At 50.6% G+C, this 26252-nt stretch overlaps 1 protein-coding gene across 2 annotated transcripts in view; it reads right to left on the minus strand.

Moving 5' to 3' along the window:
• The window catches only part of TMEM184B (transmembrane protein 184B), a 49144-nt gene extending 26226 nt beyond the window's left edge, over window positions 1-22918 (minus strand). The window contains exons 1-2 of one of the 2 annotated variants that reach the window (XM_024761516.1): window positions 22799-22916; window positions 6950-7112 (exon numbers count right to left, since the gene is read on the minus strand). The gene's annotated coding sequence lies outside the window, so the exon portion shown is untranslated. Of the gene's footprint in view, window positions 1-6949; window positions 7113-22798 lie in introns of both variants that reach the window. The other variant, XM_024761514.1, reaches the window with a different exon arrangement.
• Window positions 22919-26252: the final 3334 nt, after the last annotated feature.

The raw sequence follows: 26252 nt of genomic DNA on the forward strand, positions 1-26252 counted from the left end.
GAGCCTCCTGGCAACAGAGGCCCTGGAAGACTAACCTGCAATGGGCCAGGGGACCAACCAACCACTGATGCAAACAGATGCCAAGGTGAGAGTTGAAAGAGTCCTGGCCGGGGCTCACGTCTCAGCTCCACCCCAACCAGCCGTGTGTCTGCACGGGCTCACTGGGCCCAGAGGGTCCCCACTGCCTGACCCAGAAAATGGCCAAACCCCCAAACCCAACCATCTCAGCCTGAACCCCGAGGTCAGCCCAGATGACCTCTCTCAGTGCCTTCCCAGTCTGAGCTGATATTCTCAGCCAAAACATTCTGACACCAACGGGAGGTTTCCCTGGGCCTTCCTGGGGTGCACCATGACCCCGCAATGAAGAAGAGGTTCTTTGCCCACCATCTCCCCACCCTTCTGCCTCCATCTGAGCCATGTCTGCTCTTAGCTGTAAGTTATTACCCCAGGAGAGCCCTCTATATTGCTATTTTCCTATAAAAATAAATGATCTCTAACACACCAACCAAGAGAAGAATCTAGATTAAAAACTCAAAACTGGAGACGTCATCTATATAAAGAAATTCAAAACTGGAGAAGGTGCCTATATAAAGACTGGTGGTGCTTTGAAAAAGAGACACAGTGACAAGTCTAAGAATAGCTCCTGTAAGTATGGTTGCAAAACTGAAAAGCAGTGCCAGAAATATTTCCAGAAAAAGAAGATTTGGGTTGTAAATCATCATCTTTGTCTGTCATCCCAAATTAAATGAACAAACACAAGGAAATGGGAGGGGGGGCTTCAGGAAGTACAAATACTCCCCAATCTTCTCCTTCTGAGCAAGGGCCGGGTGTGTCAAAGGCTGTTTTGTCCTCTACTAACGGCAGCGTTGAGAAGGCCCTGTACAGACTCCCCAGAGGGGAGACGGCTGAGCTCTGACCCCACCCTAACCCGCACCACAGGTAACCCTCCAGGGCATCTATGTAGCTTGTGGGAGCTGATGAAGGCTCCGCCCCGTTTCTTGCTGGGACTCTGCTTCCTCACACTCAAGTGCCGTCCTTATGTAGGTCATCTGGTTCCCAAGAAGTCCACTCAAGAGAGGGCAGGTGACTTGCCCCCAAATTAGATGCTGGACTTAAACCCAGGTCCTATAACACGTTTTAGGTGCCTACTGTCTACCAACCCGGGCCGTGGATGAGCTGCCCTCGGGCTCCAGAGCCCCCTTCCAGGACAGGGGTCACGGCCGTCTCACCAGGGCCCTGACTTCTTCTTGCAGGAAGGGGAGGGAGGTACTTCCCAGGAGGGGAAGCCACAACCTGAGCGAGCACTCTGGCGGCCCGACCCACGCTGGCCACATTTCGTACTGGGGGCCCTGTGATATACAAACCATTTACTTCGCTCTCGGGCGGCCCTCGCTGTTTGCAAACCATCTTCCCCAACATGATCTCATGCTTTCTCTCACAGCAATTCTGAAGTAAGTAACACTATCTACATCTTAGAGATGAGAAAAATGATGTGAAACTGGGTTTTACAGCTTCCCGGGGTAGCACCAAATGACTTGAGGGTTTTCATAATAACCCCTCAAAATACTTCAGACAATGCTCTGACTTACAGACGCAGGGTCCCCGGCACCCAGAGAGGCAGGTGAAGGCAGCTCCTGGAAGGCTGCCTCCCAGAGCTCACCCTGTTCCCAGCACCCCAGGCAGCTCATGGCACTAGACCCCGCAAACTTCACAGACTGTGGGTGCTGGTGGCAGAGGATGTACACTGGGGTCCCATCCTTTCACACTCGGGACGGGCACCTACCTGGAAAGGACCTCTGCCTGCCTGGGTCCCACAGGTGAGCAGGACACTGGCCCGGTGGAGCCCCGGACCTGGGAGAAGTGGGAGTTTGCTCCCCGGGGAAAAGCCTCCCCCACCCCCCCAGCTGCCTTTCTTCAACGCGGCACACACATGCCAGAGGGGGGGATACACGGATGCAGCTCAGAACCCCAGATGCTCTGGCAGGTCCCCTGTATTTTCTTAATCGACTGAACGTTAAAATTCTGCCAGGGTCAGGCAGAGAGCCTGAGGGGACACACTGGAGTCATCTTTCCAACAAACACAGCCGGAGGCCTCTGGGTGCTGTGCTGGCCATGGAAGACCCGGCCTCGGCCTCAAGGACTCACGGCTCCTCTACACGCCTGCTCGATGCAACAGGGGTACCCAGAGGCCTTACTTACCCCACCGCACTGCACAAGGGTGAGTGCCGAGCACCCAGGGAGCCCCGAGGAAGCACCAACTGCCTTGGCCAAGGCTGGGGAGAGGGGTGGGGCAGGCTTTGAAGGGGCAGGGACTTTGGGGCAGAGTCTCTATGGAGCGAAACCGAGCTCCAGCTGTGAAGTCACCAAGCCGAGTTCCTGCCGGACTCCACCGCCTGCTGGCTTGACTTCATCTCTCAGAGCTTCAGCTGCTGCATCTATAATATTTGAGGGTAACGACGTCATTGTCGGGGGAGTGTTCCGCTTTACACAAGCCCATTAGTAAATGGAGACAGAATGCGACCAAAAAAATGACCATTTTGCAACTCCTAACACAAATAATGGGCAAAGATACAGATCATCAGTGGATGATGAAACCACTAAGTGAGAGGCTGATGGGCAACTTGATAAGGGATGGAACAGGCAGCACCCTCCAAACCCACAGTCAAGGTCAACATCACTAAAGAGGGGCAGCCAGAAGCCCCCTAGTGAGGTGCACAGGCAGCACACAGCACCACCTAGGAAGGACCTCACCCCAAAAGTGAACTGGAATCAAAACAAGTCGCTAGAACTAACCACCAGTATCCAGGAAATAGAGAGCAGCAAAACAGATGATACCACCAGGAAGTAGCAGCCAAAGCCAGACCATGGGAACGGTCTATAGAACAAATGACCTGGTTTCTCCCAGGAATTAGGGGCTTATAAACAAAGGTGGCTGAGGGGCTGTTATAGAACAAAGCCAAGGAGACATTACAACTAAATGCAATGTCTACTAGACCTTGTTGGGTCCTGATACGAACAAACCAATGATTAAAAGAAGACCTCTTTGAAATACACAGCACACAGGAATTCTTGACGATTTTGTTAGGTGCATGGTGGGTATGTAAAAATAAAAGTCCTTATCAATGGAGGAAGAATAATCTTTTTAATAAATAGTGCAGGAACAATTGGATATCCAGAAGCAAAAAAGAAAAAGAACCTTAACCTAAACCCTATACCATATACAAAAATTAATTCAAAACGCATCATGGATTTAAATGTAAAGTGTAAGACTACAGAACTTTTAGAAGACACAGGAGAAAAATCTTTGAAACCTAGGGCTAGGCGAAGTGTTCTTAGACTTGACACCAAAAGCATGACCCTGTAAAAGGAAAAATTGACTGGACTTCACTAAAAGTAACAACTTTCATGCTGTGGCTCTGGGAAGAGGATGAAAAGACAAGCCACACAGTGGAAGAAAATATCTTCCAGCCACATACCTAACACACCAGCACCTAGAATACAGAGTATAGGAAGAATGCTCAAAGCTCAACAGTAAAAAAAAAAAAAAACAAACCAAAAAAACCCCAAACAATCCAATCAGAAAATGCGCAAAAGACATGAACAGACATTTCACTCAAGAAGGATCGTGGCCAACACATAAATAGCTGTTCAACGTTAGCAATTAGGGAAATGCAAACTAAAACCACAATGAGATATCACTACCCACATATAAATACGAAATAGTGACATCAAATGCTGGTGAGGATGCAGAGAAACTGGCTCTCACATACGTTCCTGGTGGGAGTATAAAATGGCTGAGCGGCTCTGGAAGAGAGTTTAGCAGTTTCTTGTAAAACTAACATGCACCTACCATACAACCCAGTAATTACTTTTAGACACTTATCCTAGAGATATGATTGTACATTCACCCAAAAACGTATACACAAATGTTCACAGCAGCTGTGTGTGTAATCCTCAAAACATGGAAACAGTCCAAACGTCCTTCAACGGGTGAAAGGTTAAACTCTGCTCTATCCAGACCATGGAATACTACCCAGCAACAAAAAGGAACAAACTATTGACACAGGCAACAGTCCAAACAGATCTCAGGGCACTATGTTTAGTGAAAATAGCCAATCTCAAAAGATCACATACTGCCCGATTCCGTTTATATAACATTCTCAAGATGACACATCTATAAAGACGGAGAACAGATTAGTGGTTGGCGGAGGCAGCAAGGAAAGTGGGCGCACAGATACCCAGAGGATAACACAGGGAGTTCCCTCCAGGCGGTGAGATACTTTGTATCTTGATAGTGGTGGTGGCTACAGGGGTCTACAGGAGACAAAACTGCATAGAACTACACACACGTAAGAACAGTGAAAACGGAATAAGGTCTCTCGTCTAGTTAACAGTACTGTACTGATGTCCATGTCCTGGTTTTGATACCGTCCTACAGTAATTTGAGATGTCACCATTGGGGGGAAAAAAGGTACATGGGACTCTACATACTATTTTTGCCACTTCCTGTGAGCCTATAATTATTTCCAAATTTAAAAGTTTTTAAAGGGTTCTTATTAAGAAGAGCTGTACAATGAACTACTTAAGGGCAAAAAAGAACATGACATCTGGGCTTTTGCTCTTTGAAAAGGGGGAGAGGGACAGATGCAACAAGACTGCCAGATGTTGCTAACTGTTGCAGCTGAGTGACTGACGGGTAGAAATGCATTCTATCAATACTATGCACTCTACTTGTGTTAGAAATTTTCCATAATAAAAAGCTTTAGACTGTAGAACAGTAGAATTTTCCACCAAATTTGTAAAGAGATGGGCAGTCACTCAGGAAATTGTATCAGAGATTTACTGGTTATCTTGTAGAAATGCAATCAGAAAGATTTGTCAAACCTAACAACGGAGCTCAACACATCTTTTTTTTTTGTTTTTTTTTTGCAGTACGCGGGCCTCTCACTGCCGCGGCCTCTCCCGTTGCAGAGCACAGGCTCCGGACGCGCAGGCTCCGCGGCCATGGCTCACGGGCCCAGCCGCTCCATGGCACGTGGGATCTTCCCGGACCGGGGCACGAACCCGTGTCCCCTGCATTGGCAGGCGGACTCTCAACCACTGCGCCACCAGGAAAGCCCAACACATCTTTCTTTTACCAAAAAAAAAAAGTTCCAATTCCCCATTTTTTCCTATGACCACTGGTTATCAGAAAGATGCTTCCCAGGGATGTTTCAAAAACATCTTAAGGCATATTTAATATGTCCCTTCACAGGAAAGGCATGTTATCACAATGAATGAGAAAGGAACTGCTCTTCGAAAGAAACCTCAGTTAGGGCAGAGCTTTCTGGAAAAGTATATGTGAAAATGCTTCTCCTGTTGTAGGATTTTATCACCAAAAACAGCATGTCTGTAACTTACAAAAAACGCTCATATCTGAGCTCCTAAAAGCCTACGTAACAGAATTTTCTAATCTGTTTAAAAATTTCCAAAGCATTTGAGTGGGTTTTGGACTCATGTGTTAAGAACTTTAAAATACCTTCCATTTAGTTCACAAGAACATCTGATTGGCATCAGGGACGATGGAAATGTACTAGCCAAATTTCAACAAATCCTCTGCGTACACAGTGGATGGGATGGAAAAATGAGTAACCCGATTTAGAAAAAAAGCCAATGATGCATTTCCTCTGTGTGCAGCTACATGTCCTGGGCAGGGATCTTTTTCAGGGACGGTGGCCATTAAAACCAAGTATCTAAACAAACGGCTCTTTCCCAGAGCATCAGAGGACAGTTTCCAAAAATAAGTACATGAAGTCAAAAGGCTTTTGTACCACCAACAAAACTTTTTTTTTTTAATTTTTAAAAATTATTACATCTTTAACTCATCCTTTGATTTCTGTTTTTGGTGTAGGTTTTATGATTTACAAAGTATAACTAACGTAATACAAGTATAGAATAACTTCATCACTATCCATATATTGGGGGTGCATGCCCCCAAAGTTCTTCTACTGATAGGGATGTGTGGGTAGAGAAGGTCTAAAGAGTGGTGCTGTAAGCAGTGGGAAAAGCCAGACGATGACATGGCTCTTAACTTTCTCTGCAATGTCTCTGCCTCTGCCCTCCCGCCGCCCTCAGTCCCAGGCTGAATCAGACCAAAAGCCCAGTCAAGGCCCGGTCCTGCCTCTCTCTCCCAGTGGCCCACCTACTGGCAAGGTGGCTCCACACCCAGGCCCTCACTCACCCGCCTCCCTTGCAGTCCTAGGCTTTGAGTCGGGGAAACTGAGCTGGAATCTTGGCGCCACCACCCTGCCGGGACTGGATGTCTCTGAATTTGTTTCCTGGGTGCATCGTGCTATAACCAGGGCCCTTGGGCCAAATGAGTTTAGGAATTCAGAGCTTTTCAGACTTTAGGAAGGATTACGGTGCTGTATGTGGTGCTCAGGCAGTAACACCCCCAGAGGGGTCTGGGCGGCACCCCGAAATCAAACACACAGTACTTCCACAGAGAAAGGTGAGATATTTTTAAAGACCCTAATTAGTCTCGCATCAATTCAGGTCAGATTTTTGCCACGAAATTAGCTTGCTGCAGACTTAGGAAGAACCTCTGGGATTTCGAGCGCTCTGGATTCCAGAAAGGTGGAGAAGGGACTTGGGCGTGGACCATCCTCCAGAGCTCCGGGGAGGTTGATGCTCAAGGAAGCAGGAATCCAGTGTGGTTTATTTTTTCACTTATTTTCAAACATGACCCCATCCCGCCTCCTGACCTGAAATCCTTTGAGAACATGTGAGGCTCTGAAGGTGGGATGCAGTCCTGACTCCTCTGCAGAGCCCAGGGTCCTGCCAGCTGGGTCCCAGCCTCCCTCCCTAAGTGCTGGCAATACCGGGTCCCTCCACACGTAGCTCTGGCCCCTGTGCCAACGCACCCTCCCCTCTGCCCTGGTCCTCGTGGCAGGTGACAACTTTCACTCACAGGTCATCCTCAACGTCACGGCCTCACCGAGGGCCGGCCCACTCACTCCCGCCCAGCCGCACCGTGCTTGCTCCATGAGGTTTGTTCTGACAGTGTTCCCGTCTCCCCACACCTGAGTCATCGCTCTGTAGGCCTGGCACAGTGCCAGACACACAGCAGGGACCTGGAAGAGAAGAATCAATCAGACGACTGATGAATGTCCGGCATTAAGCCACGTGCTGCACGCTGCCAGCTCTCCGTCACCTGGTCCCCTCCCCACCATCCAGAGCTCAGCTAAGGACCTGGACATTTGGCTGGAGGGAGGGATGGGCTGGGTGAGGGCAAAGGATGGAGGCTGAGTCACACCATCTCACACACATCTTCCATCGTGGAGAGCCACACCAATGAGGGCAAAGAACTTGTCCTACGTGCCTCCATCAGGACACAGCCCAGTCCACCTGGTGCGAGCAACAGGAAGGTGAGAACCTGCCAAGATAGACACATTTTTACCAGCTGGCGCAATCTAGCAATGTTCTGCCAGAATAAGGAAGCTCCCGATCAAACAGGGCTAGAAGTCTCCCGGCAGGAACACTGATCAAGGAACCTCTGAAGGGTGATCGCTCATCCCTGTCTTCTCCCCAACCAGCCTGCAAGCTTGTGGAGGTCAGAGGTCATGTCTTATGTGTAGCTCTGATCCCCGGCACCTACCTCAGAGCCTGGATATGGTTAGCACTCAACAGGCTTTGGCTGGATAAGGGGGCAACCGAATGAATGTTTGGGCTTTGCAGTTCCTTCCAACTCTAAAACTCCTTGACACCCTCCACCATCCTTGTACCAAGTCCCGGGAATGGCATGTTATCCTGCTCCCCCCTCACACCCCCAGATCTTTATTCCCACCTGCCTTTGTAGCTATCCCCTTCTACGGCCTATTACAGTTTGCACGTGGCATGTCTTCCCTGGTCTTTACCATGACTGTGATTAGATTTGTTCCCTTAACATCCTGTGAGTGGGGCTCCATGAGGGCAGGGACCAAGTACTGTGATGAAAAAGTACTTGCTGAACGACTGCTTTGGGGATATGTTGACAGACACTCGGCCGGGGGTGTACCCAGAGCAGGCCTGTGGCACTCTACAGTTGACAAAGCGCTCCTGACAGCCGTGTGGAGTAGGTCTTATTGCAGTCAGAACATCCTGGCAGGGGTATCAAGGTCCCCGGAGAGGGCCTTGGGGAGCACCAGGCTGCAAGGTTGGACAGAGTGCACCTTGTGGGTGCAGAAAGCCAGGCTTCAGGGGATCGAGGGAACAGGGTCGGGCAGACCCAGCTCCCAAGAAAAGGGAGGAGTGCCAGTTTATGAATGTCCTGTCCACCTCGTATTAGCTGCCAGAAGGGCACTTGAGAGCACAGGATCGAAGTACAGGGAAGTGAGGGGTCTCGAGTAAAATTCAACCAGGCCCTGGCGAGCCCTGAAGAACCAAGCCACGCCTTAGCAAACAACTCAGAGTGATGCAAACGCTCACTTCCCCTAACACAAGCCCCACCCCGTCCTTCTCTGGGAAGGACGTCTCTGGCTGACTCCCTTTCTGAAGACACCCACCTTTTCCAGAAAAGCTACAGAGCTCTGTGTAGTCACTAGACTCAGACACCTGCCTTGGAATTTAGGTATTTCGGAGAATCTCACCATCTCACCCAGATCTTATTCGACCATTTCGCTTCATGCTTGGGAGACACCTTGCTGTTTCGTGTCTCCCACGGATTTCCTGCCTGGAAGGCTGAATAATGGCCTCCCGAAGATGTGCACATCCTAAACCCCTGAACCTGTGAATATTTTACCTTAAATGGCCAAAGGGACCTTGCAGGTGTGATTAAGTAAAGGATCTTGAGATAAAGAGATTATCCCAGATTATCTGAGTAGGCCAGATATTATCACAAGGGTTCTTACAGGAGCGGGAAAGAGAGGCTCTGAAGCTGGAGGAAGGGCCCTGAGAGCCAAAGAATGCATGTGGCCTCTAGAAGCTGGAAAAGGCAAGGAAACAGATTCTCCCCTTGAGCCTCCGGAAGGAACACGGCCCTGCCAGCGCCTTGGTTTTAGCCCCGTGAAATACATTTTAGACTTCTGGCCTCAAAACCAGAAGATAATAAGTTTGCATTTTAAGTCACTAAGTTTCCGGCAGTTTGTTACCAGCAGCAGTAGGAAACTAATACACCCAGTTTACAGATGAGGAAACAGAGGCCTGGAGGGCTAAAAAGTCCCCAGAATCCTGGTAAACGGCTCCTCACGCTGCCCGTGCCGTCCTGTCAGGGGCCCAGATATCCAAGGGCTGTTGAAGAGCCGTGGGCTCTGGAGTCAGACACCTGGACTTGACTTCCAGCTCCGTCACTTACTCGCTCTGCGTCTGCAGGCAAGTTATACAACCTCTCCCAGCTGCAGCTTCCTCAGCGGTACAATGGGCTGTAGCCACACTTAGCTCCGAGGGAGCTGTAGGGAAGAAACAAGTCACTATAAGGAAGCACTGCGAACAGGACCCGGCACCGAAACAAGTCACTATAAGGAAAGCACTGTGAACAGGGCCCGGCACCGTATGATGTTACCTGTGATGACTCACTCCCGTTTCAATCATTGCATCCTTCAGCCAGGCCAAGAGAGCACACTCCCAACGGCCTCTGAGACCCGGGCCAGTCCTGTCTCTGGTACTTGGCTCTTTTTTTAAATCTTCTGAGGTCATAGTTTCATTCATCACTTTCAGATCCAAAGCCTCTTGAGCTGCACCCATGAAGTGCTCGCTCGGGCAGTTGCTACACACCCACGGGCCAAGCTGGGCTGGCAACACGCTCGCACGCACATCTCCAGAATACGGAATACGAACGCAGCCTGGGCGGGGTTTCGGTTCTTTTATTTAAGATACACGGAGGAATCTCCACCTTCGCAGAGCTCACCAGGCAGCACTTGACCTGAACATGGTTAATCTGAACTGGCCACTGCTCACTTCAGTTGCCTGGGGATGACGGGCCCTCCGGTCTCTGGGGGCTGTTTGTTCTGTGGACTTCTGGGTGGCTATCTTTTGGGGGAGGCTGACCCACATTAGAGCAGGTCAGCAACCCACAGCCTGGCCCTTCTCCAGAGATTAGAGGGAAAGCGCAGCCATGGGCTGGGCAGTGCTGCCTGGTTAGCCTTTGGAAAAAGGATCACATGCCCTCACGAGGGGGCAGGGTCCCATCTCTCAGTTCCACGCCCCTTTGATCAACACGGACAAGCTGAGGCCACGCTAGCGGTTCCACATCTGTTCCTGTTCTCCTGGGGTCAAGTTCCCACGAATCTCTCAACAGGAAAGAAAAACCATCCAATCATGTATCTGTCCTTCACGTGGTGTTGGGGGCAGGGGGTAGGTGCAGAAAAAAAAGAGAACAACAAAGTAATCCAAAATCCTTCAGCAAACACTTACTTAATTCAGCCTTGTAATTAAGTCTTTTTTTTTTTTTTTTCAACACATACCAGGCCAAATTTTGATCTTTACGGTTTTCTCTCAAACTGAGAACGGATGGGCCAGTGCTCGGTCTCTCTAGCTAGACTGTGTCCCTCTAATGAGACCACCTTTTCATCCAGCTAAACCCCACCCAGCCCTAAGCAAACGGGTCCCCTTGGGATGTGGAACCCTCAACAGTCCCGCTAGCCCTTGGGTGCAGGCTGTCTAAACTGAGATCCCTGAACCTGCCCTGACCCCTGGGACCCCTCTGACAAGAAGCCCAGCTCCAAGGGCAGAAATAGAGACACAGACGTAGAGAACAAACATATGGACACCAAGGTGGGAAGTGGCGGGGTGGGGGGGGGGGTGGGGTGAATTGGGAGATTGGGACTGACATGTATACACTAATAATGTATAAGATGGATAACTAATAAGAACCTGCTGTATAAATAAATAAATAAAATAAAACTAAAAAAAAGCAGCCCAGCTCCAGCCCGGTGAGAAATCCTAGCCTGAACTTCATCCATGCCAACGTGGATGGCATGTCAGCGTTCCACCCCAGGTGCACAGCCCACAGGAGTCCATGTGTGCCACACAGACAAGAACAAGAAATTTCACTGCAGGCCTGTTTATAACAGAAAAAGCCTGGACACAACCCAAATGCCTATCCTCAGAATGAATAGTGATAGCTGAACCTTGAACAACAATGGGTCAGGGGCGCCGACCCTCAAAAATCCACATATAACTTATAGTCAGCCCTTTGTATCCACGGTTCCACATCCTCGGATTCAACCAACCGTGGATCATGTAGCACAGTATGTATTTATTGAAAAAAAAGCCATGTATAAGTGGACCCACACAGTTCAAAGCCATGCTGTTCAAGGGTCAACTGTATATTTAAACAGTGTGAACTTCCGTGGCACAGTGAGCAAGGACTGCTCTACACAACCTGGGTGACTCTCACTACAGGTTTTCCCATATGAGACTCTATTTGCAAAAAGGTCAAAAACAGTCAGAAGTGATGAGGTGTGAACAGTGGTTACCTCAGAGGTTCATGACCTGGATGGAGGAGGCTCCAGGGAGCCCCCAGGGAGAGGCTGGGAATGTTCCACAGCTTGATCTGGACAGCGGTTTACACGGGTATTTACAGAGGTAAAAATCCATCACACTGTACATCTAGTTGTGTATTTTATTGGAGTAGGTTAATAAACATACACTTTCAAGCACCTTCTATGTGCTAAGTCCAAAGGGTATCTCCAGCAAGACTCTAACTGCTTAAGAACTTACAGTCCAGTGGGGAAGAAAATACACTCAAATAACAATATAAGATTGCCCGTGGCCAGTGGGGTAGTTAATAAGAGTGGGCCAAGGGATCAGTATTACTCATGAGTCAGGGGAAGTGGTAGAATAAGCTGATCAAATGCAGGCATTTTGGAGGCAGCCAGACCTGTGTCCAAATCTTATTTCTAACTGTGTGACCTGGACGAGATGTTCACTCTGCTTCATGCTACGGGGGAACCACAGTTGAACCACAGCACTTCATGGGTCCTTGTGAGGATGAGGGAAAGAATGTACACAAAGCACTGGGGCATAAGACTTGTTATTCCTGTTGCGGGGGGGGCCTGCCCTGTGCCAGGCACCACAGTTCACAGATGTGAAACGGGCCCCGCCCCCCATGGCTCCCGATCCCACCATGAAGAGAGCAGCCACCATTCACCCACTCGGCAAACATCTAACAAAACAGGGGCTGTGAAGTGGACTTTGCCCTAAAGGAGCCCACAGCCCAGTGGGGAATCAAGACACCTAGGACACAATATAAAAGGCTTAAGTGCCAATGGAGAGGAACAGATAAAGAAGCAGGGGAGGTCTGAGCTGGGCCTTGAGAGGCAGAGAGGATTTGGGCACGTGGAGACTGCTAGAGAGGGAAAGGCAAGCAGGCAGAGGGAACAGGATGAGCAAAGGCACGGAGGCGGGAAGGCGAGGGGGCACATGGAGAAAAGAGCGACCAGTCAAGTGTGGCCCAACAACAGGGGACCCAGTAAACAGGGCCTGGGACAGGGTCTTTATTTATGTGTCAGTGGGGAAGCCCCTGAAGGTTTCAGGGGAAATAAGCATATCAGAGCAGGGATTTAAATGACAAGCCAGACAACAGGGAGGTGGTTACATTTCTCCAGGGCTGGGGCCACGGGTCAGATTTCCCGAGATACACCTGGTCCCCTTCCTGAGACCCAAGCTTGCATTCTTGATTAGCTGATGGTCAGGGGCCTGAATGAGGATGGCTGGTCCTTGAGGGGGTAGCCTTGACCTTCCTGCACTGGGCAAGAGGGTGAGGATACATTTCTTATGGTTCTTGTTTATTTAATTGCATTCAGTTTAACTTTTTGAAAAAGTCACATATTCACACGAATTGGCACTCAAAGCGTACAAAGGGTCTCCAGTGAACAGTCTCCCGGCACCAGCCACCATCCTAGAGGCACTGCAGTCACCAACTCCGTGTGAATCCCCAGAGACCCTGAGCACATACATAAGCAAATGCACTTTCTATTTCCCTTCACTTTCACGCAGATGGAAGCACACCAGACATACATCCTGTACCCGCTACCTTCACAGCAATCTATCTTGGTGACTGTTCTGTACCCGTGCATGGAGTCTCCATCTTATTTTTTATGGCTGCACAGCAGTCCATGGTTTGGATGGACCATAATTTGTCCCTGGCCCCTGCTGGTGGACTTTCAGGTTGCTTCCAACCTTTTGCTATTAAAAACGAGGCAGCCATGACTAACCTTGCACACGTGATAACTCATCTGTAGGATAAATTCCTAGAAGTGCAACTGCTGGGTGAAAGCCTTCAAGGATCTGTAATTTTGAAAATGTTGCTAGAGAGGCAGGATACATCTTAATTGCTCATCCAAAAAATAAGCCTAATTATTGGGGAAAATACTGACAACATGTAGTTCCAAGGATGCCCAGATGAAGACACAGTAGACACAGAGAGAGCACTAGGTCGGAAGATGGCTCTGGACCCAAATCAGCCCCAACTTGCCCAGCGTCCTGGTCCATGGACTCGCATTTCCTCACCTGTGAGTGAAGGGCCAGACCCGCTCAGCCCCTCGGCCGTTCCCAGAACGGACAGGCTCTGGTGCCCTGGTCCCAGGACAGGGGCAAGTGTGGGAGATGACTGGAGTCACCACGACACCCGGCCCTAATTGGTCTCCCTGGGCAAAGGCGCCATGGGAACAGCAGGCAGGCCACGGAGCGTGCACCAGAAGCAGGTCTGGAGGGGACAGGTGGGAGTGCAGAGCCCGAGACGGCGGGGTGCTTCCAGTCTAGCTATCCTGAACGAGTGACAAGCACCTCTGGCCACTTCCTGTGCGTGAGTTGTAGGGACACCACAGCCATGCGAGACACACTCAGGCTCCACGACATTTACTGCTGTGTCCATCACGGACCTGTTACGTAACAGCCACGGCCACCTAAACCTCACGCATCAAGCGGTGGCTGGCAGAGGATGGAGGAGGGCCTCTGGATACCTAGTGTCCTCCCTGTGAGTGAGGACAGCTGGGTAAATGCAGCGGGCAGGGCAGGGCTTCCTCCCACCCTCACGAGTCTGGCTCAACTACTGAGAACTGCAAATGGAAGAAGTGGTCTTCCGCCCCCAACCAAGCGGGAGATGCCTCTTGGCAAAGCAAAGCCAGCATTTGAGAGGCAGAACCCTCGCCGACCTTCCCGTTTCCCAGCCCGTGCTCTGCTCCAACAGACTGGACAGCCAGGAACGCCTGTAAATCGAATCATACTTAAATGCACCGAGGTTATATCGCCATTAACATTTTTCTAACCACTGCCCAGGGCATCAAGCTTTCTTTGTAAAGCAAGTATGTACTGTTTTGCTAAATCTAGATTTTCACACACCCTATTTGTTTAAAACCTACTGACAAACATGTAGAGATGTGTTTCTCTTCCGGGAGGTGAGGCCTTGACGCCAACTGCTCTGGGAGAGCTCCCTCCCTCCACTCCTCTGCTCACCTGCCTGTACCTGTGCTCCAGGTGGTCCTGCTACCTGGAAAGCCCTCCCCTGCTTCTCCACCTGCCCACCTCCACTGTCCATCAGAGCCCCCAGCTCAACTGCCCTTCCCCCAGGGAGCCCGGGCCCCCCCGCCCACCTGCAGGCAGAGCAGACTGCTGTCTCCTGGGGCCCCCACAGCTTCGACCGGATCCTCTATGAACGCTCTTTCCAAGTCTAAGCAGCAGTTCCACCTGCTGGCCTTCCCAGTGGGAATGCAGGCTCTCTGGGGGCCACGGCTGTGCTGAAGGGGTCACTCAGGGGAGCAAGGGCACACAGGATTCGAAATCAAAAACTTGGGTGCTTCCTTCCACAGGATCTTAGGCAAATTCACCCCTCTGAGCCTCAGTCTATCCGTCTGCAAAGTAGGCACAATAATTCCAAGCTGCCAGGACCATTGGGAGGATTAGATGAGATGATACATGTGAAAAGCAATTTGCAAACTGCAAAGCCCTACACCAATTCCAGTGAGGATAAGAAATATTAGTACTAATCACAGCAAGATCTTTTTTGACCCGCCTCCTAGAGTAATGAGAACAAAAACAAACAAATGGGACCTAATGAAACTTAAAAGCTTCTGCACTAAAAGAAACCATAAACAAGATGAAAAGACAACCCTCAGAATGGGAGAAAATATTTGCAAACGAAGCAACTGACAAAGGATTAGTCTCCAAAATATACAAACGGCTCATGCAGCTCAATACCAAAAAAAACCAAACAACCCAATCAAAAAATGGGCAAAAGACGTAGACATTTCTCTAAAGAAGACATACAGATGGCCAACAAACACATGAAAAAATGCTCAACATCACTAATTATTAGAGAAATGCAAATCAAAACTACAATGAAATATCATGTCACACCGGTCAGAATGGCCATCATCACAAAATCTACAAACAATAAATGCTGGAGAGAGTGTGGAGAAAAGGGAACCCTCATACATTGTTGGTGGGAATGTAAACTGATACAGCCTCTATGGAGAACAGTACAGAGGTTCCTTAAAAACCTAAAAATAGAACTAACATGTGACCCAGCAATCCCACTACTGGGCATATACCCAGAGAAAACCATAATTCAAAACGACATATGCACCCCAATGTTCACTGCAGCACTATTTACAATAGCCAGGACATGGAAGCAACCTAAATGTCCATCAACAGAGGAATGGATAAAGAAGATGTGGTACATATACAATGGAATCTTACTCAGCCATAAAAAGGAACAAAATTGGGTCATTTGTAGAGACATGGATGGACAGAGAGACTGTCATACAGAGTGAAGTAAGTCAGAAAGAGAAAAACAAATATCATATATTAATGCATATACGTGGAATCTGAAAAAACTGGTACAGATAATCTTACTTACAAAGCAGAGGACTTCCCTGGTGGCACAGTGGTTAAGAATCCGTTTGCCAATGCAGGGAACACGGGTTCAACCCCTGGTTCGGGAAGATCCCACATGCCGCAGAGCAACTAAGCCTGTGCGCCACAACTACTGAGCCTGTGCTCTAGAGCCCATGCACCACAACTACTGAGCCCAGGCGCCTAGAGCCCGGGCTCCACAACAAGAGAAGCCACCGCAATGAGAAGCCCGCGTACTGCAAGGAAGAGTAGCCTCCGCTCACCGCAACTAGAGAAAGCCCATGTGCAGTAACAAAGACCCAACACAGCCAAAAATAAATAAATTTTTAAAAAAATAAATAAAAAGCAGAAATAGAGACACAGACGTAGAGAACAAATGTATGGATACCAAGGGGGAAGGGGTGGGGTGGAGTGGGATGAATTGGGAGATTAGGATTGATGTATATACACTATTGATACTATGTATAAAATAGATAACTAATGAGAACCTACTGTATAGCACAGGAAACTCTACTCAATGCTCTGTGGTGACCTAAATGGGAAGGAAATCCAACAAAGAGGGGATATATGTATACGTATGGCTGATTCACTTTGCTGTACAGTAGAAACTAACACAACATTGTAAAGCGACTATACTCCAATAAAAATTTTTAAAAACTAGATTAAAAACAAGAAAAAAAAAGAGTAACATTAGTAATAAATAGTATGTTAACATTAATTAATATTAATTTCCTCACACACATCCGTTCACCAACACCTATCGTCGTGCCTGCAGGCACCCGAAATGACTGCTGATGGAATCCCAGGTTCTCTGTTCATTCCAGACAGAACAAAAACCACAGCTGCTAGAGATGGAGACGCCTCTGCCAGTGGCTACAGCAGCAGCAGCTGTGGGGTTAGTTATTTTCCCCCTGGAGCTTTCCTGTAAGAGATAACCCAGAGGGCTTTGGGAAACAGCCCCACCCAGCAGAGTGGAGGTGTTCAGCCACCTGCCAACAGGACGGGGGCCTCCCTGGGTGCAGGCTGCCCACAGGGGTTGTAGCAGAAGAAAAATAAAGGCACCAAACTCCACACACTTCTCCCAGGGTGGGGAGGCTGTCTTATCTGAAAATCACTTTCAGGGCGGCAGATGTAGTAACTTCCAGAGGTCTCATGCCACCCGCTTCGTTGAGGTGAGGGCTGGGGACAGCCATCCTGGGACCACCCATGGCCTGAAGCTACAGGGTCCTCAGATCGTGGCTCCTGAACAAGGATACTGAAGTCTTCAGGGGGTCACAAAACAGACTGCAGGTTGGAAAATAAGACACACACACACACATACACACACACACACGCACCCCTTCTCTATCCATCTTCACTTGACAGTGAAGACCAGCTCTCCCTCCAAGACAGAAACCAGGCCCTCCTCTTGTGGGCGGGGTGGATTTCAAGGTTTTCTAACCTGGGACCTCATCTGAGCCCTGCGGCAGCCAGGAGGTGGGCAGAGGAGGATGAATAACCCCACTGGAGGGCAAGTGACTGGCCCAAGGTCATCACCAGGTTCTCTGACTCTGTGCAGTGCCCCACCTGCTCCTCACATCATGGTGCATCCAGCAAAAAGGGTGGAGACCTCGTCTTTCCTACAGACCTTGAAATAAAGCACCAAGGGGCTCTGTTTTAGAACTTCTCTGATTCTTTCATTCTACGGCTAACTTTCATGTCATGGGTAAACGCTTGCAACTTGGTGTTATGTGAACAATGAGCTAATGCGGGATGATGCCTAGAAGGAAAATATGCCCACTCTTCAACAGTGATTATTTCTTGGTTATTAGAAATTTGGGGTGATTTCTATTCTTATCCTCCAATCTTTTCTGGGTTCCAAATTTACTATAATCAACAAGTACTATTTTCAAAAGCAGAGAACCCCATTGTTTTTCACAGGCTGAAACCTTCCATGAAATACTCATTTTGTTGCGTGTGACTTTTTAAAAACATGGTAGAACTGGAAGTGATTAGTAGGTTAGGAACAAAAGTTTTCTGGGTGGGATCTTCCCTCTCTGGTTTCCGCCCCAGAGGAGAAGGAAAAGGAGGTGACTGTGGGGCTTCCTGCCTCTCAGCCCAGGCCTGAGACCTCCAGACCATTGGACGGAGCCTGTCCTTGAACACACCCAAGGCTGTTTAATGTACCTGTCAGCTCCTGATATAACTCAGTTCTAATAAACAATCCTGTTCGGACCTATCACTTCTCAAGAATAATTCCAGCTTTATCCTGTGTGGCAATGATACTAACCCATCCAACTGTTGGTTTGTTAGTCAAAGCGATTTCAGCACCTACTCTGTGCAAGGCATCGTGACAGACACTGAGCCACCATTAATCCAAGACTGGAAAAACAACCAACCAGACAGAGGCCCCATGTCATCCTTCTAAGTTCTGCCCAAGCACAGGGTTTCAGATGCACTAAAACAGCAGCAAACAGGAATGTGAACAAACGCAGCCTAATTCCAGCACCACCCCTCCCAGGACTTTGACAAAGCAGGGGCCTAGCACGAGTCCCTGAAGAGAACACTGGCAGCTCAGCTGCACTGCATTAAGGTACCTGCACCACATGCCACCCGGCAGAGGTAGACAAAATGGGCAGGAAACGGGAGACAATCCGAAACTGGGGGACCTTCCAAATCTTCTCTCCAGGGCCCCTCACACTTTACTTCTTCCCCTTCCTGTCCTCTCTGAGGCCAAGAAGATCACATTCAATTAACATTTACTGAGGGCCCACTACGTGCTGAGCCCCAATGCCAAACAATTTTGCAGACAAAGAACTCAGACCTTTGCTTTGCACATGCTGTTCCCTCTGCCTGGAACCTGCTTCCTTATACACGGTGACAGCGTAAACGTCACCTGGTCAGAGAAGTGCCTGCCCAGGCGGGAATGCCTCAGTGTTCCCTCAGAGCACCTATGACAACTGGAATGGCTCTCCCCAGCTGGACTCAGCTCCCTGCACTGGCATACAGGCGTGCAACACCTCTTTCTTGAATAAATTAAACAGCCTGTAAGGTAACAATAAAAGCCAGTGTTTACTGAGCACGTACCACGTACAGCCAAATGCTGTGCTGAGCTCCGTGCAGACATCAGAGGTCACAGCCGTATCACGGCTGCACTATTATTACTCCTCTTTCACAAATGAAGGAAGTTGCAGCATCTCCCGCTATTCCTTACGAATGGGAATCAGAACCTGGTAAGCAACTTGTCCAAGGCCACGGAGCTAACGAGAGAGCCGCAGCTCCCAATTCTTCCTCCAGAAGGCTCAGCTTACCTCCCTCTCTCCCCGGTGCCCAAAGGGGTGCTTCTTTCTCCTATGCTCCCAGTGACCATTTTTGTCCCCTTCCTGAATTCTCCGCCTCCTCTCCCCAGGCACTCAGTTCAGAAGGTTTCCTTGATTCCTCCCCTCACGTCCTACACCCATGGGCTCCCAGGGCCAAAGCTGTGCTTCAGCAGACATCCTGTGCGAAGACCCCTAGTCTTTCAGCCCTGGAGGGAGGGACACACTGGGGCACTCAGCTGGCCGCTCAACACCCAGCAAAGCAGCCGGGGAGGGCAGGCATCCCCTCAGTGAACCCACACATCCCCACCCCCCTTTGCCTGTATTTATAGCACTGATGAGCATGGGGGCCTGGAGGATGGAAGATGGGGAAAAAGGAGAGGCCCACCCTGTCCACAGCCACAGTGTGAGAGGTCAGCAAGGACCTGCCAGACCCGGGAGGGCCAGGAAGAACCCGGTTCCAGTTCAGGGGGCCACCCTACCGCCAGCCACGGAGGCCAGGGTAGAGCCACCATTACAGCACTGAGCTCCAGAGGCCTGTCCTGAGTCACACAGGGCTGTCGGGACCAGAAGCTGCTGGAAGAATAGAAGCGAAAGGCAGCAGGGACCGAAAAGGATGCCAGTGACCCGAGGGAAAGCAAAGGAGGGAAAGGCCCAGTCTCCTTGGAGTTACCTGCAGGAATGAAGGAAGAAGGAGACGCGGGCACACTGTCCCGGAACACGCGGCTGAGGCTGTCGCTTCCTTTTGGATAACTTCAGGGCTCCCTGGTGACCACACCGGGGTCAAGCTCAAACTCCTTAGTGGGGCCTTCAAAGGTCTTCACGCCCTGGGCCCACCATAGCCATGTCTGGGCGTGGTTATTTCAGGCCTCCGCACCTCTGCGCAGGGGGGCTTCCTCTGCCTAGAATGCCCTCTCCCTCCACAGGCAGAGCACTCCCCGTCGTCCTTCAAGGTGCAGGAGGTTTCGCTTCTACGATGATGTCGCGCACACCCCAGGGTTAGTGGGGGAAGAGTGTGGGCTCCAAGGTCAGCTCCACGGCCCAGCGCGGCTTTACCCTCCTAGGCTGCCTCCTCTGCAAAACGTGAAGGTAACTGTTCCCACCTCACTGTGGTGGGAGGATGAAACTCAGTCGGTTTGAACTTTGAACCGTGCCTGGTGCACAGTAAGTGCTTAATGAACAGGCTGTTGTTCCTACTGTCCTCCGGCCCCACTAGGGCCCTCTGTTTCCACCACAAGCAGAGCTCTCTCTGTCGCATATCTGTTACACGGTGGACAGCCTCAGCCAACCACAGCCTCTTAAACGACACAACCCACGACTCAGCACGGTGCTGGGCACACAGTAGGTCTTCAGCAAGTGCTTAGTGCCTGTGACGGTCCAGTGGTAGACCCCCCCGCCAGAGTTCTCCCAGGGCCCGGCAGCCGGCCTTCCACAACTCACACACCAAATCCCCAGTCTCAAGGCCCAGCAGAGTGAGAAGGGTATTCACAGTTACTTGGTTTCAAAACAATAAAGGACCGTACTCTGCCTTCCCACTCCAGGGAATTCACAGGGAGAAATGAGCACAGGAGGGACTGGAAATAGCATGGAGCTCCTCTTGGGGAAGAGAGCTCGGCCGGCCCGCCAGAAACCAGGAGCAAAACCTCAAAGGCAGAGGAAGAGAAAACAGCCTCCAGACAGAAGCCCGAGCTCCACAGAACTCGGCCAACACCAGTGAACTAGGACAAGATCACCTGCACCCATTCTGCCCTGAAGCTCTTCTTCCCACCCACTTGGAGGCCTTTAGAAGGGGTTCCTGGGGTAACCCACTACCACATGGGAGCAACTTAAAACACATCCAGAATCCCAGAGGCTGCACAAAGGAGCCAGGTTGCCAGTGGCCAATTCTTGGGGGGGAATTGATGGTGACCTCTCCACACACACTGGCTATGGGGGCCTTGTGTCTGGATTGGGGTCACTGTCTATGTCCATCTCCCCAGCAGACTGGAAGCCCTTAGAGGCCAGGCACCAGGTCCCATTCATCTTTAGACCCCTGTGCCCCTAGCATAGTACCTGGCATGTAGTAGATGCTCAGTAAGTTACAAGGCAGCACACCTGGCAGCAAGAGAGGTCCTGGTTCATGGATGACTCCATCCAGGCCTGCCACATACATGGACAAGGAGTCATGTACTCCCTCTGGGTCTCAGTTTCCTCATTTGTAAAGAGGGATAACAAACATTTCTGTACACGCACAGCCTCCGAGAGAATTAAGTGGGGAAATATACGTGGAAAGCACCAAAGCATCAGAGGAATGCTAGTCAGCCTTCCAGTTTCAGCTCAGCTCCCCTCGCCCCCTCCACTCCATGTTGGAACCTTTTCTGCTGGCCACGTTTCCCCTCCCCCAGCACTGAACCCACTCTGCATCCCCTCTATTGCTTTATATTTTTCACATCATTGTGACTACTTGATTCTAAGTTTGATTCCCCGACCGACCTGAGAGGTCCTGGATCCCAGGGGCATCATGTGTTTCTGTTCAAAGCCTAATAAAATGGCACACAGACCTGACCGCTGGGGCCTTCCCACCCCACGGTCCCAGCTCTCATACACACGGCACCCTCCATCAAGATGTCCCAATGTGCAGAGCCCAGGGGGCCCACCAAGCACGCTGGAAAGGAAGGGAGATAGGAAGGGACGCTGCACACACAAGCTGGGCAGGAGTCACACCTCTGAGACCTGCGTCGCCTTTGCAGGTGCGTGAGCTTATTTGCCTGGCTGCCTCCACAGCACAAGGCCTCCAGGGCACAGATTGCTGCTTCTTTCCTTACATAAAGCACCCAGCAGTCAGATAAATAATACATGACCTTCTCCTCACATGCAGGTATCAGACGTGCAAACACCTGCTTTGCCCCACAGTGCCCTGGGTGTGGGTGTGTGCGTGTGTGGGTGTGTGATGTCTGGCCTTGCACAACCCCAGAGGGGATACGGGTTGGGAACAGATACTCACGCCCACCTCTCAACCCCATCTCCTTGCCTTGGCCTAGAGTCAACTAGCACTAGACCCAAGCAGTGTGCCCAGAGAAGAAATGTCTGGGATGGATGCACACACCCTAAACCAGTCTCTGTGTTCCTTTTCCAAGCACATATCCTTGGAGCCCCAGGTTCCTGCCGGTGCCCCTCCAAACTGCTGACCTGTATGCAACGCGTGTACACCTTCATGCACGCATCCCCAGAGGCCTCGCCAGGCTAGCCACCAGCCCAGATCACAGCTACCCGCACAGGGCAAGGCCGACTCCCCCACTCACTAGGCTGTGCCAGGCGCCAGCACACCCACCGGGCGCACACCATCCCACTTGCAAAGGGCCTGTCCATCCGCTTCTCCTCTCTCCCGGCCACCCCCACGGGCAGGTCCGATTACACTCCAGGCGCGGGCCCCGCCACGCTGGCGAGGAGGGGGCAGCGCACACCCACGGGCGGCCCGCGACCTCGCAAGGTGGGGAGAGAGCGCAGGGCGAGACGGGCGGGGCCGCAGACGCCCCCTCCCTCCCCGCCAGGCCGGCCACCTTCGTCCGCTCCCCGCCCGGGGACCCGCGGCCAAGGCGACCCGCGGGGCGCCCCCCGAGCGGGCCTCTCCAGAACGGGGCAGCCCCGCCGCCCCCGGAAGCCCTCGGCCGACCCCCTCGGGGCCTACAGCTCAGGGCCGGTGGGTAGGGTACCTCAGGAGCCCATGGCGGCGCGTGTGCGGGCGACGCGCGGAAGCCGGACTGTGAGAGCGAGGCAGGCTGACGGCACAGCAGCCCTAGTATCTCGCCGCCGGCGGCTCGTCCCGGGCCCAGCAGAGTGCCGCCGCGGCGCGCCTGCGCACCGAGCGCGCCGCCGGGGAGGGCGGGGCGGCGAGCGCGAGGCTGAGATCACCCTCCCGGCCTTAAAGGAGCCGCCGTCCCAAACCCCAGGTGGTGGGAGCGATCCCGGCTCTCTTCCAGCCGATCGTAAACCAGTCAAGAGTCGCCTCCCCAACCTCCATCCCACCCCAAACCCTGCCCACCAGTGAGCTTCTTGGGGTGCAGGGACAGAGTCTTGGGCTCCAAGCTCTGTGCCTGGCACTCGCTGGCTGTATGGAGCTTCACCTCTTTTCCTCCATTTGGGCCTGTTTGAAGATGAAACAATATCTAACGGCTATTTGTCGAGTGAAGGATGCATGTGGAATCGTGGAATGAATGCATACTGAGGTGCTGTGTGCAATAACGCGAAATGAAATTGCAAAACAGAGAAAGAGGTTTTTCTTCCCACTCCACCTAGCAGCGCTTCCTTCCTGCCCCACCGAGCTCTAGGTGGTCTAACCGGCAAAATTCTTCAGATATCATTCAAACCGCCTAGCCCATTTCTGTTTGCCAGGTTCACACCCAACTCAGTTTAACTAAAAAACATAAAATCCAATCAAGTTCCGGCTTTGGTGTGTTCAAGATCCCCAAATGTATTTCTATCCCCAGCCCAGGCTCCTCCCGTGAACTGTGTACTCACCATCTCATACCTGAGGTTCCAATAGGATCTCAAAGTCAACATGCCCACAACAGAACCATTTCCTCTCAAACGCAGAGACCTGCACTCTCACAGCCTCCCCACCAGAACGGTTAGCAGCTCCATCCTTCCAGCCCCCAGCCTAGAACTCCTGGAATCATCCTTGAATCCCTCCTCTCACCCCTTTACCCACTGGAGCAGGAAATTATGTTGGCTGTACCTGCAAAATACATCTAGACTCTGACCTCTTCCACCCCATCTCTACTGCCACCACCCCATCCACTTTCTGTCCAGGATTATTGCAATATTCTTGTTATGGACTGAATGTTTTTATCCCCTCAAAATTCATATGCTGAAATCCTAACCCCCAATGTGATGGTATTAGGAGCTGGGGCCTTGGGAGGTGATTAGGTCATATGGGTGGAGCCTTCATGAATGGTATTAATGCCCTTAAAAAAGAGACCCCAGAGAACTTTCTAGCCTTCTTTCTGCCATGTGAGAATACGGTAAGAAGTTAGCAGTCTATAATCCAGAAGAGGGCCCTCACCAGAATCTATCACGCTAGCAGGCACCTGATCTCGGACTTCCAGCCTCCAGAACTATGAGAAATAAATGTCTGTTGTTGATAAGCCACCCAATCTATGGTAATTTGTTATAGCAGCCCAAGGTGATCAGGGTTATTGCAACATTTTCCTAACCTGTTTCCCTTTTTCCAGCCCTGCCCCGTGTCCCAGTCTACTTCATTGCAGGAGCCAGAGGGATTCTTTTAAAACCTAAGTCAGAACACTGCACTTCTTTGCCCAAAGCCTGCCATTGGCTGTGCATTTCACTCTGAATAAAAGCCAAAGTTCTTACAAATCCCTGCAGAGCTTTGCTTCATCTAACATTCCATCCACCCAGCAGTGTCCGACCTCATCTCCTCCTCTTGCTTCCCTCCACACTGACCCCTTGCTGTTCCTAGAACAAATGAAGCACGCTTGACTTCAAATCCTTGGCACTGGATGTTCCCTCTGCTGGGATTGCTGTTCCCTCAGACACCTGAATGCCCCCTCCTTCACTTTCTTCAAGGGGTTGCTCACGTGTTCCCCACTCAGTAAGGCCTGCCCTAACCACCCTAGTAAACTTGCCAAACCCCTTACATGCGGTCCCGATTCCCCCTTTCCATGCTCTAGTTTTTCCCACATCACTTAATTTCTATCGTGACATAGTTTGCCTGTTTTACTGTTTGTCTTCCACCAGTAAGACGTAAGCGCTACAAGGACAAAGATTTTTGTCCTTTTTGTGTCCTGATATAATCCCAGTACCTAGTACAAGGGTTGGTATAGAGAACATGCTTCAAAACGTTCTGTAGCATGAAGAGTCCTCTAGGAAAAGTCCTTCCCAGTCCCCAGGTAGGAAGTTGCTCAGGGCTTTCCAGCACACGAACAAGGCTTATCATCAATTGCATCATCATCATTTGTTCATGACTTCCCAGCTCTTCCTCCCTGCACATGAACCGCCCCCCCAGGGCAAAGTCCTTGTCGTAATTACCACCATATCTTATGCTTAGCATAGAAACCGACACGATTTGACATCCAGAGTGGTCAGGCCAAACCACACCCTAACTCAAGTTGTTACCCCCTGTTCATTAAGGGCGCTCCGAGTCTCAGTTTACAGAGGCCCTAGGCTGACAGGGGCAGGGGCAGGTGGTGGGTATTTTTAGGCTTGGGTTGCCAGAAAGGGGCTCAAAGACAGAAAGTCACCTGGCCTGAGTGACATGGCAGGTCAGCAGCAGATGGCACTGTGAGCCCTAGTTTGTTGCTCCCTGGCTTTCCTCATCCTCTCCCCCGGCTGTCTAATTTAGAAGTAAAAATTTACCCCTCAGTCACCACCCCACTCCGTGCAAATGCCCATTCACCCTGGCTCAAAGATGCCACTCAGTTCGGCCCCTCTCCCTTCCATGCTGGGGCCACTGTCCTGGTTCAGGTCCCCTTATTTCTGGACAATTGTAACAGTCCCCCAACCCACTAGTCACCTTGACCCCAGCTCACTGGCTACTGAAGGAGCCTTTCTCCACCTCCAGCAACCAACTACTCTTCCTTCAAAGGCCAAATCCGATGTCATCTTTTGGTTCTTTCTTGATTCTCACCTCCCTCACTCTCCTCTCCTCCATTCTGGTCTAATTAGTTTCTCCCCAACAAAAAAATTGCAAATAAGCTGAAATTCATCAAAGAATAGTTAAGCAAATTATGGTAGATCCATACAATGGTATATTGTGTAGATACTGAAACAGCCACTTTACACATTTCAAATAATAAGGGGAAATGATTAGGAATAATACTGACTGGAAAAGGTAGTAATAAATTTGCATGATAGCCTGATCTGAACTGTTTACATCTTTTTTTTTTTTTTTTTTTTTTTTTTTTTTTTTTTTTTGCAGTACGCAGGCCTCTCACTGTTGTGGCCTCTCCCGTTGCGGAGCACAGGCTCCGGACGCGCAGGCTCAGCAGCCATGGCTCACGGGCCTAGCCGCATGTGGGATCTTCCCGGACCGGGGCACGAACCCGTGTCCCCTGCATCAGCAGGCGGACTCTCAATCACTGTGCCACCAGGGAAGCCCACTGAACTGTTTAAAAAAAACCTTTTTTTTTTTAGGCTTAGAAGAAAGATTGG

This window comes from Neophocaena asiaeorientalis, unplaced genomic scaffold (assembly GCF_003031525.2).
Source record: "Neophocaena asiaeorientalis asiaeorientalis breed wild unplaced genomic scaffold, Neophocaena_asiaeorientalis_V1.1 scaffold473, whole genome shotgun sequence".
In the NCBI taxonomy this organism is placed as follows: Eukaryota; Metazoa; Chordata; class Mammalia; order Artiodactyla; family Phocoenidae; genus Neophocaena; species Neophocaena asiaeorientalis.